At 48.1% G+C, this 14,656-nt stretch overlaps 1 long non-coding RNA gene across 1 annotated transcript; it reads right to left on the bottom strand.

Moving 5' to 3' along the window:
* Positions 1 to 344: 344 nt before the first annotated feature.
* LOC114674015 (uncharacterized) lies at positions 345 to 4,113 on the bottom strand. The gene is made up of 2 exons (XR_003724943.2): positions 2,739 to 4,113; positions 345 to 1,628 (listed from the first exon to the last, which is right to left on the bottom strand). It is a non-coding gene; the product is annotated as an uncharacterized LOC114674015 (long non-coding RNA).
* Positions 4,114 to 14,656: the final 10,543 nt, after the last annotated feature.

Here is a 14,656-nt window from a genome sequence, read left to right on the forward strand (position 1 = left end):
CTCATCATATTTAATGCAGTGGATCAATTGGAAGATGCAGGCTAATTCCAGAAAAAGTAAAGCATAAAAAAAAAATCTGTCTTAGAATGGAAAAATACAGTAAACTATTTTTAACTAGAATTTAAATGCAACATTTTAGGATATGAAGCCATCAGCTCATTTTGAAAACTACTGGCTCAGATGACCTCAGCGATAGGAAACCTCTAACAGATCACGAATCTAATAATGAGATAATTTTATGTGTCTTTGCCTAAGAGTCTTTCTGAAAGTGGTGCAGTTTTTACAGAAGAGGAATAACGTGTCCTAGACTGAGAATGCTTCACGGGCCACCATTCTGGGCAGTGCTTCAGTGTGGAGTTTTAGCAGTGAGTATTCAGAAACAGTTGAATAATTTGCACTTTTTATAAAAAAGATTATCTTGTCTATTTTTCTTTAAATATGCAGCAGAAGCTTACTATTATACAACTAAATTATGTGGGTTCTCTAATTGCCCACTTATTCTACCTTGATTAACATGTGGTTTATTTCACCTTGATGCTTTTAAAGATAAGCATGTGCTGTGTGAGGGTTAGAACATGAGCCACAAACAAGGAGGCTTGAGATGGCAGCGCCTCCCCAAAAATGCAGTACCCCAGGGCCTGCGCAGGGAACACTGCTTGGAACCTTAACACTTCTGAAATGGCTGGACATCTCTGCATGAGCTGTGCTTACCCACTTGTTCCATCTATTCTTATATTTTACAAGTATTTACTCAATTCTTGAGCTAGGCCATGTGGTCTACCAAAGGAATAAGATATCTGTTGCTATTATTTTATTTTATTTTATTTTATTTCAATAGTTTTGGGGAACAGGTGGTTTTGGTTAAATGCTAAAGTTCTTTATTGATGGTTTCTGAGATTTTGGTCCACCCATAGCCCAAGCAGAGTACAATGTACCCAATGTGTAGGGTTTTATCCCTCACCTCCCTCTCACCTTTCCCCCTAAGTCCCCAAAGCCCACTTATCATTCTTAGGCCTTGGAATCATCATCATAGCTTATGTCCCACTTATAAGTAAGAACATACAGCGTGGTTAGGTCAGCAGAGGGCTCCAGGGGACTGGTGGGGCAGGCCAAGACATAAAAGAGGGCCTAGAGCCAGGGTTACCCAGGAGAGGGTGGACCCATTTTGCCAAGCACCCTAACCCTAAAAGCTGTAATCCTTACCCTTAACCCCAACCCTAACCCTAAACCTTAACCCTAACCTTTAACACCTTACCATAACCCCAACCCTAACCCCTAACCATAACCCTAAAACGCTAACGCTAAAACCCTAATCCCTAACACTAAACCCTAATCATAACCCTAAACACAACCCCAACCCTAACCCTAACCCTAACCACAATCCCAACCCCAGCCCCAAGCCTAACCTTAACCCTAACCCCTACCCCCAGCCTTTCTTACCTTTTACATCTGTCCAGATTCTCCAGTAGAAGCAGGGACGCTTGGTTCCCAGGTGTGCACCACTGCATCTGGCACAGGACTCCGTATCAGTCCCCAAACAAGCACCTGAATGCTCACAGGGCAGCCATGCAGTGGAAGCCCAGGGTGTATTCTCACCTCCAGAACCAGGACCCAGCGCCTGCGTCAGGCTGATCAGGGCTGAAGTGAGCTGTGGCACCCAAGGTCTTCGTAAGACCAAGGCCACGTTGTGCCTCCTATCACAGAGCGAGACGCAGCAGCCTTCAAAGTCAGGGGCCCTTCCCTGATGACACTCCAAGCACAAAGTACTGGACTTTCACACAATGAGGCTGCACACATTATTCTGTTTCAATCCCCACCTAGGCCACTGGGAGAAATGGTGATAGAGGGACCCTCGTGTTGCCCTGTGGTATTACATGCTCTGGTTCATACGACTGCAAGCCATTTACAAGAAACTCAAGCTGAAACGCTACTTGTTTCCAACTTCTTGTTTGCAGAGGATTTACAATTTACACCCCAAAACAGACAGCCACAGAGCACACTACTTCTCCTCTGAAGTCGCTCTGAGGGCCTCCGCATCAGTCCTAGAACTGGAAGATTGGTGGACAAGAACTGGGAAGTTGATGGGGCACTGGATACTTGCTGGACACCAACCTCCTCTCACCTAACCTTACAGATGGCCCAGATCTCACCTGCCTGAATCAGACATTTTAACACACACAGCTCTCAACAGCAGGACTTACAGACACAAAACTCCAAGGTAAAGGATTGTCTCAACCCCTTGGTGTCTCAACGAACTAAAACACTGCCTAGCACAGGTGCACCATCAACCTTATTCACTAAATAAACCTCTGTATATTTTATTCATCTTTGATTGTGGAAATGATGTAATGAACAAAATGATGTTTTATAAATTGGACTAAAGACCTTTGAGGTCTCTTCACAGGATCCTATCTGGTGGACCCCCAAATCTGCCAACACAGAGAAGTCATTCGTAAACACGTGCAGGGCAGAGGCCAGACAAAACCACCTCTCTCAGCCTCAAAGTGGCCTGGCAGTCACAGGAACGGCCATGTGGGGTCTGGCCTGTAGGAGGAAGTCAGGCCTTTGGTTTGAGGTGCCCCACTGCACCACAAAACCAAGTTCTGCCTAACAAAGAAAAAACAACCCACTCACTCTCCCTAATATCCCAGGTGGTAATCTAACAGCAATATCTGCTTGACACCCCTCCTGCTCCGCCCTCCACATCCAAGCTATCACCAAGGCCCCAGCAATCCTACCTCCTAAATGTCTCTCAAATCCACTTCTCTCCCTTCGGAGTCCAGGCCACCAGCATGACTTCTGCATGTGTGTAGCCGCCTCCTCACAGGATCTAAACATGCAAATCTAGTCATAGGCTCTGTGAAAAGAAAATCTTGGGGCCCCAAGATTGCTAAGCTAAAGGGAAAAGTCAAGCTGGGAACGGCTCAAGGCAAACCTGCCTCCCATTCTACTCCAAATCACCTATCTCCTCACTAAGATAGGTGCACATCCGATCGCCTCCTTTGGAGAGACTAACCAGAAACTCAAAACAACGCAACATTTGTCTCTCACCTACCTGTGACCTTGGAAGCCCCCTCCCTGCTTCCAGTTGTCCCCACCTTTCTGGATGGAAGCAAGGTACTTCTGACATGTACTGACTGATGTCTCATGTCTCCCTTAAACCAAGCTGTGCCCTGACCACCTTGGGCACTTGTCGTCAGGATCTCCTGAGGCTGTCACGGGTGCACATCCTCAACCTCGGCAAAATGAACTTTCTAAATCACCTGAAACCATCTCAGATAGTCAGGGTTCACGGCTCCCTTTCCCGAACCCTCCCAGGAGCTCCTCGTGGGCGCCCAGGTCCTGCGTGCTGTTGTGGCCCAGGCTCACCTGGAGAAACTCGACTCTTCCTTACAGCCTCATGAACCTTTCAGTTCCTAAAGCTGCTTAGCCTGTGAAAGGAAAATGAATCTGAGGGCCCAAAAATCACTAATCTAAAGGGAAAAAAGCTGGGAACTGCTTAGGGCAAACCTGCCTCCCCTCCCCTTCTATTCAAAGTCACCCCTCTACTCACTGAGATAAGTGCATATCTGATATTCTTTCTACGCAGAAACCCAAAAGAATACAAGTTTGTCTCTCACCTACCTGTGACCTGGAAGCCCCCTCCCTGCTTCGACTTGTCCCGCCTTTCCCGACGAAACCAACGTTCATCTTACATATACTGATGTCTCCTGTCTCCCTAACATGTATAAAACCAAGCTGTGTCCCAACCACCTTGGGCACATGTCGTCAAGACCTCCTGAGGCTGTGTCACGGGCGTGCATCCTCAACCTTGGCAAAATAAACTTTCTAAATTGACTGAGACCATCTCAGATATTCCGGGTTCACAAGTCCATGTATGTGGACGTCCCCTGGGGTAGCGCCCCTCCTCCACTGAGCTCACTCGCGTCCTCCTAGTGCGTTTTCTTCAGAAGAAATTTCACAGCTACTTGGTCCGCACCTGTCGGCCCTTCAGGAACTGCTGTTCTCCACAGGCACATGGGCGGTGTACCTGCTGGGGTGTGTGGAGAGGACCAGGCTCCTCTCCTAATTCCCGCTCAGTTAATAACAAAGGTCGACAAGTCAAGAAATTTGTTAACCCTAACCCTAACCCCAACCCCAACCCAAACTTAACCCTAACCCAATCCTAACTCCAACCCCAACCCCAACCCTGACCCTAAACCCTAACCCCAACTCTAACCCTAAACCCTAACCCGAACCCAAACCCGAACCCGGACCCGGACCCGGACCCTGACCCCTGACCCTGACCCTTGACCCTTGACCATGACCCTGACCTTGACCCGGATCCTGACCCTGACCCAGACCCTGACCCGGACCCTGACCCGGACCCTAACCCTAACCCTGACCCCAACCCGAACCCTGACCCCAACCCCAACCCAAACTCAACCCCAACCCAAACCTGAACCCCAACCTCAACCCGAACCCGAACCCAAACCCTAACCCGTAACCCCAACCCTAACCTGAACCCTAACCTGAACCCAAACCCGAACCCGAACCCTAACCCAAACCCTAACCCGAATCCGAACCCCGACCCGAACCCTGACCATGACCCTGACCCTGACCCTAGCCCTAACCAGGTTGACATAGCAAAACCCCGTCTCCTCTGAGAATACAAAAATTAGCCAAGCATGGTGGCACACACCTGTAGTCCCAGATACTAGGGAGGCTGAGGCCAGAGGACTGCTTGAGACCAGAATGTGGAGGCTGCAGTAAACTGAGATGGTACCACTGCACTCCAGCCTGGGTGACAGTGCATAACCTTTTCTCAAAAATTAAATAAAAATATAAATAAAATAAAATCCCTGATATGGTGGCTCACACCTGTAATCCCAGCACTTTGGGAGGCTGAGGCTGACAGACCACTTGAGGTCAGTAGTTCAAGACCACTCTGGCCAACATAGCAAAAGCTTGTCTGTACTAAGAATACAAAAATTAATGCTGGGCACAGAGGTTCATGCCTGTAATCCCAGCACTTTGGGAGGCCTAGGCGGGCAGATCACCCGAGGTCGTAAGTTTGAGACCAGCTTGACCAACATGGAGAAACACTGTCTCTACTAAACATCCAAAATTAGCTGGGCGTGGTGGCTCATGCCTGTAATCACAGCTACTCGGGGGGCTGAGGCAGGAGAATCGATTGAACACATGAGGCTGAGGTTGCAGTGAGCTGAGATTGCACCATTACACTCTAGCTTTGGCAACAAGAGCAAAACTCTGTCACAATAAAAATTTAAAAATTAGCCACCATGGCAGGGCACACCTGTAATCTCAGCTACTCAAGGACGCTAAGGCAGGAGAATTGCTTGAACCCAGAAGGCAAAGGTTGCAGAGAGCCAGTATCAGGCCATTTCACTCCAGCCTGGGGGACAGAGCAAGACTCTGTCTCAAAAAAAAAGAAAAAGAAAATGCCTAGGAGGAGATGGTATGTTCTGAAATGAGGACTTTCCTGCTGGACTAGAGTTTCTGATGAAGGTGACAGTTTATCCTTCAGTCTCCACAGGTCAAGAATTTGCCATCCAGCAGGAGGCAACAGAGGGAGCCCCAAGTTCTGTATCACAGCTGTGACATAATTACATTCCCTCACTCATTTCAATACTTAAAAATTTATAATTCATCTTCTTAAATAGCTATACTTACTTTACCAATTTTCCATTGTATAGATGAAGAGGTTTGCAAATCTTATATAGGTTGCCACGATGTGGACGGGACTTTTGGACAGTTAACTATACCGATTGACTATATAAGTGTTGAAACCTAAAATACCTTGCAACTGCTAACACAGGGCTAGAGAATATAGCAAGGTAATAGTCTGTCCAGTAAATGAATCTGAAATTGCTTTTGAAACAGAGTCTCACTCTGTCCCCCAGGCTGGAGTGCAGTGGTACTCAATGCAACCTCCACCTCCCGGGGTCAGGCAATTCTCCTGCCTCAGCCTCCCGAGTACCTGGGACTACAGACATGTGCCACCACACCCAGCTACTTTTTGTATTTTTAGTAGTGACAGGGTTTCACCATCTTGTCTAGGCGGGTCTCTAACTCCTGACCTCAGGTGATCCACCCACCTCGGCCTCCCAAAGTGCTGGGATTACAGGCGTGAGCCACTGCACCCGGCCTTCTTCTGAAATTTCAATAATCAACTGTGCCATTTGCCTTTCCTTCAGCACTGAGATTTTATTTTTCTTTCCTAATTATCTCAAACATGAACTTTGGTTTCAGGGAACTAGTATTTCCTGGATTTATAAACTGAGGGTGGCGCCCCTCGCGGCAGTCCTGGGGAATCTCTGGAAATCGGCGTTCGGACGACTCCAGGCCGTGATTTTGGAAACGGCAGCTGACATCGAGGCCACCATCCCGTGCCTTGATGGGAACGGATGGAGATTTTAAAAACTAAAAAACATGGGCCGGGCATGGTGGCTCATGCCTGTAATCCCAGCACTTTGGGAGGCCGAGGTGGGCAGATCACCTGAGGTCAGGAGTTTGAGACCAGCCTGACCAACATGGAGAAACCCCGTCTCTACTAAAAATACAAAATTAGCTGGGCGTGGTGGTGCACGCCTGTAATCCCAGCTACTCGGGAGGCTGAGGGGGGAGAATAGCTTGAACCTGGGAGGCGGAGGTTGCAGTGAGCTGAGATCATGCCACTGCTCTGCAGGCTCAGTGATGGAGTGAGACCCTGCCTCAAGAAAAAAAAAAAAAAAAGAAAATATTTGGGAAACACATCCGAAAAAGGACTTGTCTGCAAAATATTTTTTAAAAACACTAAAACTCAACAAGAATTAGATGAACTACCCAATTGAAAATATGTGAAGATCTGAAAAGACGCCTCACCAGAGAAGATGCACAGATGCCAAATAAGCATCCAAATTAATTAATTAATTAACACTCAAGAAACTTGTCATGAGGGGAAGGCAGATTACATGAGATAGTACTGCACATCTATTAAAATGGCTAAAATCTAAAGAACAGTAGCAATTGCAATAGGAGGTCTCATCGATTGCTGGTGGAAGGTATAAGGGTACAGTCACTTCAGCAGTTTTTTCAAAAACCAAACAAGCCTCACCATATGATCCAACAATCTCCCTCTTAGGTATTTAGACAGCTGCCTTGAAAAATCATGTCCAAGCAAAAACCAGCACACACATGTATAGAAGTACTGTTCATAATAGCCAAAAATTAAAGGAATCATAACATCCTTCAGTAGCTGAATGCATAACTAAACCGAAGTATGCAGTGCAATGGAATACTATTCAGCAAACGAAAGGCATGACCTATCCCCCACGCCACCTGGATGGACCTCACAGGCTCACTGCTTGACGAGAGAGCCAGGATGCAGAGGCTGTATGCCCCACTTACATGACATGCTGGAAAGGCAAAACAACAGAGATAGCAAACTGATCAGTGGTGAGGTGGGGTTCATGGCGGTGGGGATTTGAAGTACTCCATGTGATACTTTAACTATGGATACCTGCCCCTGTCCACTTGTCAAAAGTCATAGAATTTTAAAGCCCAAAGAGTAAATCATAATGTATGCAAGTGGAATTTCATTATTTAGTATGTGGGAATCTCCCTGGATGGAACACAGAATGTGACCAAGAATCTAACTGTATCACAACAGATTAAAACAAAATCCCTGCAGGGCAAGACGTACTGACCTGAAAGGTCTCTTTGGAAATCAGTGGAATCTGTAGACTAAAGACAAAGGAGCAATGCATAAAGCATTCTCTTTATTTTACAAAGTTCTTTCCCGCAGGGTCATTCACAACTCTTGAGGGCCGGGCGTGTGGCTCACACCCGCAATCCCAGCACTTCAGGAGGCTGAGGAGGGTGGATCATGAGGTCAAGATCAAGACAATCCCGACCAACATGGTGAAATCCCATCTCTACTAAAAATACAAAAATTAGCCGGGCATAGTGGCGCATGTCTGTAATCTCAGCCACTCGGAAGGCTGAGGCAGGAGAATCACTTGAACCCAGGAGGTGGAGGTTGCAGTGAGCCAAGATTGTGCCCCTGCACTCCAGCCTGGCTGCAGAGCAAACTACGTCTCAAAACAAAAACAAAAACAATTCTTAAACCACTGTACCTCCATCTGGAAAGGAGCAGTGACTTACGTAAGTGGCACACACACACCCCACACACATACACACATATACATACATATACACACCCCACATGCACACACACACATACACACACACTCACCCCCCACACATACACACACACCACACACAGACACACATCCATACACATACACACATGCACACACACACTCACCCCACACACACACATACACACACACTCACCACAGACAGACACACATACATACACATGCACACATGCACACACACACACGGATTATGACAAAGAAAATCTAGAGCCAACAAGAAAGAGCTCCCAGTGACACAAATGGGAGTGAATAAAGCAACAAAATCCAGCAGTACTGAATTGCAACCAAAACTTGAAATAACTATCCAGGTGTCCACACGGGCATAAGTAAATGATTGCACAGGTAAACAAAAGTGGGTGACAGAAATCTCCTGTGCAGAAAAATCCCAAATAATCGTAGTGGACACTCAGCCGTTAAGGAAGTGGAATTAACTCCCTACTCAAGCATGACCCTGTGCTGGGTGTGCAGTGAGCTGAGATCGCGCCACTGCACTCCAGCCTGGGCGACAGAGCCAGACTCCATCTCAAAAAAAAGAAAATGTGAAGCAGCAAGTTCTGATGTAGACACTGCAAGAAAGTTATCCAGATCCAGCTAAGATGGTTGGTGAAAGTGGCTACACTAAACAACAGATATTCTTTCTTTTTTTTTTCTTTGAGACAGAGTGTTGCTCTGTCGCCCAGGCTGGAGTGTGGTGGCGGGATCTCAGCTCACTGCAACCTCCACCTCCCGAGTTCAAGCGATTCTCCTGCCTCAGCCTCCCAAGTAGCTGGGACTACAGGTGCACGCCACCACACCAGCTAATTTTTGTATTTTTAGTAGAGTCGGGGTTTCACCATATTGGTCAGGCTGGTCTCAAACTCCTGACCTCGTGATCCACCTACCTCAGCCTCCCAAAGTGCTTGGAGTACAGGCGTGAGCCACCGCGCCCGGCCTAAACAACATATTTTCAACACAGACAAACCAGCCTTCTACTGGAAGAAGATGCCAACTAGGACTTTCAAAGCCGGGGAAGAGAAGTCAGTGCCTGGCTTGAAAGCTCTAGAGAACAGGTTGACGCCCTCCTTAGGGGCTAAAGGGACTCAGAGCCAGTGCTCGTTTACCACTCTGACCCAGGGCCCTTCAGAATTATGCAAAATCTACTGTGTCTGTGTTCCGTAAATAGAACAACAAGCCTGGGTGACAGCACATCTGTTTAATGTCTAGTTTATGGAATATTTTAATCTGACTGTTGAGACCTGTTGCTCAAAAAAAGATTCCTCTCCAAATATTGAGGCTCATGGACAGTGCACCTGGCCACCCGAGAGCCCTGATGGGGACGTGCAAGCAGACGAACGGTGTTTTGATGCTAACACAACATCCAGTCGGCAGCCCCATGGATCAAGGAGGAATTTCAACTTTCAAGGCTTATCATTTAAGAAATACATCTTTTTGTTTGTTCCTTTGTTTGTTTTGAGACATGGTCTCACTCTCTTGCCCAGGCTGGAGTGCGGTGGCACGATCTCGGCTCACTGCAACCTCCGCCTCCTGGGTTCAGGTGATTCTCTCCTGTTTCAGCCTCACGAGTAGCTGGGACTCCAGGCACCCGCCGCCACGCCCGGCTAGTTTTTGTATTTTTAGTAGAGACAGGATTTCACCATGTTCAGACGATGGTGAGACCATGGCCAGGCTGGTGTCAAACTCCTGACCTCAGGTGATCCACCCGCTTCCGCCTCCCAAAGTGTTGGGATTCCAGGCATGAGCCACCACACCTGGCCAAGAAATACATCTTGTATCTTGTAAGGCTACAGCTGCTACAGATAGGGACTCCCCTGGTGGATCCGGGCAAAGCAAATTGAAAACCTAGAAAGGGACGCACCTTCTCGATGCCACTAAGAACGTTTATGATTCATTCATGTGAGGAGGTCAAGAACCTCAACATTAACAGGAGTTTAAAGTAAGTGGACTCCAACCCTCAGGAATGACTTTGGAAGATTCAAGACTTCAGTGAAGGGAGGAGCCACAGATGTAGTGGAAATAGCAAGAGAATAAGAAATGGAGGCTGAAGACGTGAGTAAATTGCTACAATCTCATGATAAAATGGAACAGATGAGGGTGTGTTTCTTATGGATGAGCAAAGTAGTTTCTTGAGACGAAATATTCTCTCCTGGTGAAGAAGCTGTGAACATTGTTGAAATAACAACAAAGGATTTAGATTATTACATAACCTGGCCAGGTGCGGTGGCTCACGCCTGTAATCTCAGCACTTTGGGAGACCGAAGTAGGAGGATCGCTTGAGCCCAGGAGTTCAAAACCAACCTGGGCAACATAGGGAGACCCTGTTTCTACAGAAAATTTTTTTAGATTAGCTGGGTGTGGTGGCTTGCACTGGTGGTCCCAGCTACTTGAGAACCTGAGCCAGGAGGATGGCTTGAGCCCAGGAGGTCAAGGCTGCAGTGAGCTATGATCACACCACTGCACTCCAGCATGAACAACAGAGCAAGACCCTGTCTCAAAAAAAAAAAAAAAAAAAAGGAATATTACGTAAACTGAGCTGATAAGCATCAGCAGGATTTGACAGCATAGACTCCAATTTTGAAGGAGGTTCTCCTGTGTGTAAAATGCTGTCTAACAGTATTTCATGCTATAGAGAACTATTTTCTGGAAGCAGGAGTCAATCGATATGGCAAACTTCAAACTCCAGTGGAGACACTGCTGATTTCATATCCACTGGAAAGACTTTGTTTATCTTGTTGAGACAGAGTCTCACTGTGTCACCCAGGCTGGAGTGCACCACTGCAGCCCCAAACTCCTGGGCTAAGCGATCCTCTTGCCGCAGGCTCCCAAAGCGCTGGGTTTACAGCCATGAGCCACCATACCCAGGAGGACTTCTTGCTTTTTTTGAGACGGAGTCTCGCTCCAGGCTGGAGTGCAGTGGCGCGATCTCGGCTCACTGCAACCTCTGCCTCCCGGGTTCTAGCAATTCTCCTGCCTCAGCTTCCTGAGTAGCTGGAATTACAGGCGCCTGGCACCACGCCCTGCTAATTTTTGTGTTTTTAGTAGAGATGGGGTTTCACCATGTTGGCCAGGCTGGTCTTGAACTCCTGACCTCAGGTGATCCACCTGCCTCGGCCTCCCAAAGTGTTGTGATTACCGGCGTGAGCCACTGTGTCTGGCCAAGATCTCTTTCTGGACACTCTCCATGGGACGTTTGCTTTTTCACCTCAGAGACGTGGAATTTCTTGTTCTAACAGTTTCTAGTCGGTAAACCCTGCGATTATCCAAGACATGCCACGGCCAACCCCTTCCACGAGACGCTTCTCATGAGAATATATCTGGGATACGGGGGCTGCATCTCTTCCCACAGGTAACCCTTCCGGATGACCCCACTTCAACGCTGCCTCTTGTCCTCAGAATCTATAATTCACTGGCCTTAGTAATTGCAATGATATCATCCTTACGAGGCCCACAAAAGCCCGGGTGACAGGCACTGGTGTCCTTCTCTGGGGTTAAAGGTGCATCTGCATGTCTCCTCGTGGATCAAGGCCTCCGTTTCAACTAGTAGATGTGAGACGTTTGCTCCAGAGGAGGACAGGGCTCCAGGTCACCTTCTCCCTGCACAGGGGCCCTCAGGGCTCCTCCTTTCCCACATGGGCGACTTTCCAGTCTCACAATCGTGAGTGACTCTGGAAAGAAGACAGTTATGGAGCCTCTCCGTGTCCAAGCCATTCTGCTGACAGATCTGCTTAACTCACCTCACTGAAGCCTGGACCGCCTTGGGAAGAATACCTCTGCCTCCCAATTCAGACAAAGAATATGAGGTGCAGAGGCTGTGACCAGGCTTGTGACCCAGCCCTGTCTGCAGGAGCTGGGACTGAAGCTGAGTTCTCACATTCACAGGGTGCCATGAGGGCCTCCTGATCTCAGGCTCCAAAGTGTGGCTGGCATTTCCATTAACCGTGTCAATATTTGTATGTGAATACGTGTATGAGCATTTTCATGTGTAAAATTTTGCCAAGTTCTCACGTATTACCTTTTACCATAGTCACAGAGTTCTGTGTTCCTCAGTATAAATACTTGTCTTTTTAGAGTTGAAAGTTGGGGATGCACGTGATTTTCCATACAGCCAGCAGCTAAAATATTCCAAACCGCTGTTTCGTTGTTTGAATTCATGTTCCCTTACGTGACAATGCGTCTCTGTCTGCTGCACTCCCACCTGAGCGGCAGCCAGGCTAACAGTTCTGCTGGGAGCACGTCTCCTCGAAGAACAAAACCCCGGGCAGGACGCGACATTGTGAACTGTGAGGACTTTTCGGGGGGACCAAAGTTCCTGAAGGTGGCAGTTTCTGTCTCAGTCTCCATGGGGTCCGGAATTCGCCACACAGCAGAAGGTGACAGGGAGCCACTGGATTGATGGGGGGGCTTTAACGTTGGACAGGTGCTTGCTCTAAGCTCCGACATAAGACGTCACGACCTCCCTGCGTTTCAAGGTCCACACATATCATAAACCACCTGCATAACTGTCTAGGATTTTCTTTTTTTTTTTTTTTTTTTTTTTTGAGGCGGAGTCTCACTCTGTCACCCAGGCTGCAGTGCTGTGGCCGGATCTCAGCTCACTGCAAGCTCCGCCTCCCGGGTTCACGCCATTCTCCTGCCTCAGCCTCCTGAGTAGCTGGGACTACAGGCGCCCGCCACCTCACCCGGCTAGTTTTTTTGTATTTTTTAGTAGAGACAGGGTTTCACCGTGTTAGCCAGGATGGTCTCAATCTCCTGACCTCGTGATCCGCCCGTCTCGGCCTCCCAAAGTGCTGGGATTACAGGCTTGAGCCACCGCGCCCAGCCACTGCCTAGGATTTTCAACTCATCGTCCAACGTCTAGAGGAAGGTGCTTTCAAATATTTATAATAGATCAGGTCAGGAGGTGGACTAGGATGTTTTATCAATTAATTAATTGATTACAAAATGTAAGTCTTTTAATCTGAAATAGAGCTGGAGAATTTAGCAGCATACTATCGATTCCACGTGAGCCCCTAAGACCAGTTGCGCCATCTGCCTCTCGGTAAGCACTGCATGTGGCGTTTCCTTCCTAACACAGAGTTTCATTTCATTTAGCTGCTGTTCCATCGATTCATCATTCGAAAACCATTTTGTCTTTAGAAAAACCATACTACTGGCAGGTGCAGTGGCTCACACTTGTAATTCTAGCACTCTGGGTGGCTGGCAGGAGGACTGCTTGAGACCAGGAATTCGAGACCAACCTGGGCAACATGGCAGAACCCCAGTCTCTATTAAAAAATATAAAAATTAGCCAGGCTTGGTGGCATGCATCGGTACTTCCAGCTACTCGGGAGTCAGGCCGGGGGTCGCTTGAGCCTGGGAGGTCGAGGCTGCAGTGAGCAGTGATTGCACCAGAGCCAGACCCTGTCTCAAAAAAGAGAAACACCCACCCCTCCAAATGCATATTATTCCTTTTCTATTAGATATCTCAACTGCTGTACATACTGCTCAAAGTTAGGACAAAAGTCTCTCATGTTATGTTGTGGACTCCCTGAGGTGCAGCCTGCGGTGTGGCCCCGGACTCAGGAAACCCCTGCAGGGAAGCTGCACTGCTTGTCCACGTGGGGGGTTTCCAGACGGGTGAACACCTGCCGTGACACCCTCCCGTCCACACCCACCCTGCCCTGACCCCAGGCGAGGGCCATGGAATCACAGCTAAGTCTTCTTCACTCAGTCATCATCCATTCATTCACTGGGCGAATTCATTCATAAATCCCATTGCTGGAACCGAATAATTCCCAGTAACCTAAGCTTCCACCTGCTGTGCAATGCCCTCACCACACACTTGGCCTCGTCTGCTAATTCTTCCCGGGGATTTCCTATCCTTGCAATGCCATTAAAACGTCTAAACTAGGCTGCTTGCTTACAAAACAGTGATTCAAAGTTAAAACAAACAAAACTAGGCTTAGATCTAACAAATCACAACTGTTCAAAATGAGGATAACAAAATGCTGCAGCTCGTTATGTCTCAGAAATGAGAAGTCAACAGGCGAAGGATGAGACCTGGGAGCTGTCCAGCTCCTGAAAATAGGCGGCGGGCGGAAGAACAGATTCCCTACACTGCAGGACGATGTGCCTCTTCCTGTTGTAGGAGGCGGTCAGCACCTGAGAGCACTGGGGGCAGACAACCAGGCTTGGGGCTCAACAAGCCTCTGGGAAACGCCCAGACTGCACTGCCGAACCACGCCTGGGGGCTCACAGACCCCAAATCCCCATCACCAACGCGGTCCAGAAGGCTGCAGGCCACACCACTGCCGTGTGAAGTCGAGGAAACACTGCCTTCCTGTATCAAGTTCTAATAACTAACGTTAAAAGTTTAAATAATGTGGCCGGGCGCGGTGGCTCACGTCTATAGTCCCAGCACTCTGGGAGGCCAAGGCAGGTGGATCACGAGGTCAGGAGATCGAGACCATCCTGGCTAA

The sequence above is a fragment of the Macaca mulatta genome, chromosome 19, assembly GCF_049350105.2.
Source record: "Macaca mulatta isolate MMU2019108-1 chromosome 19, T2T-MMU8v2.0, whole genome shotgun sequence".
Taxonomy (NCBI): Eukaryota; Metazoa; Chordata; class Mammalia; order Primates; family Cercopithecidae; genus Macaca; species Macaca mulatta.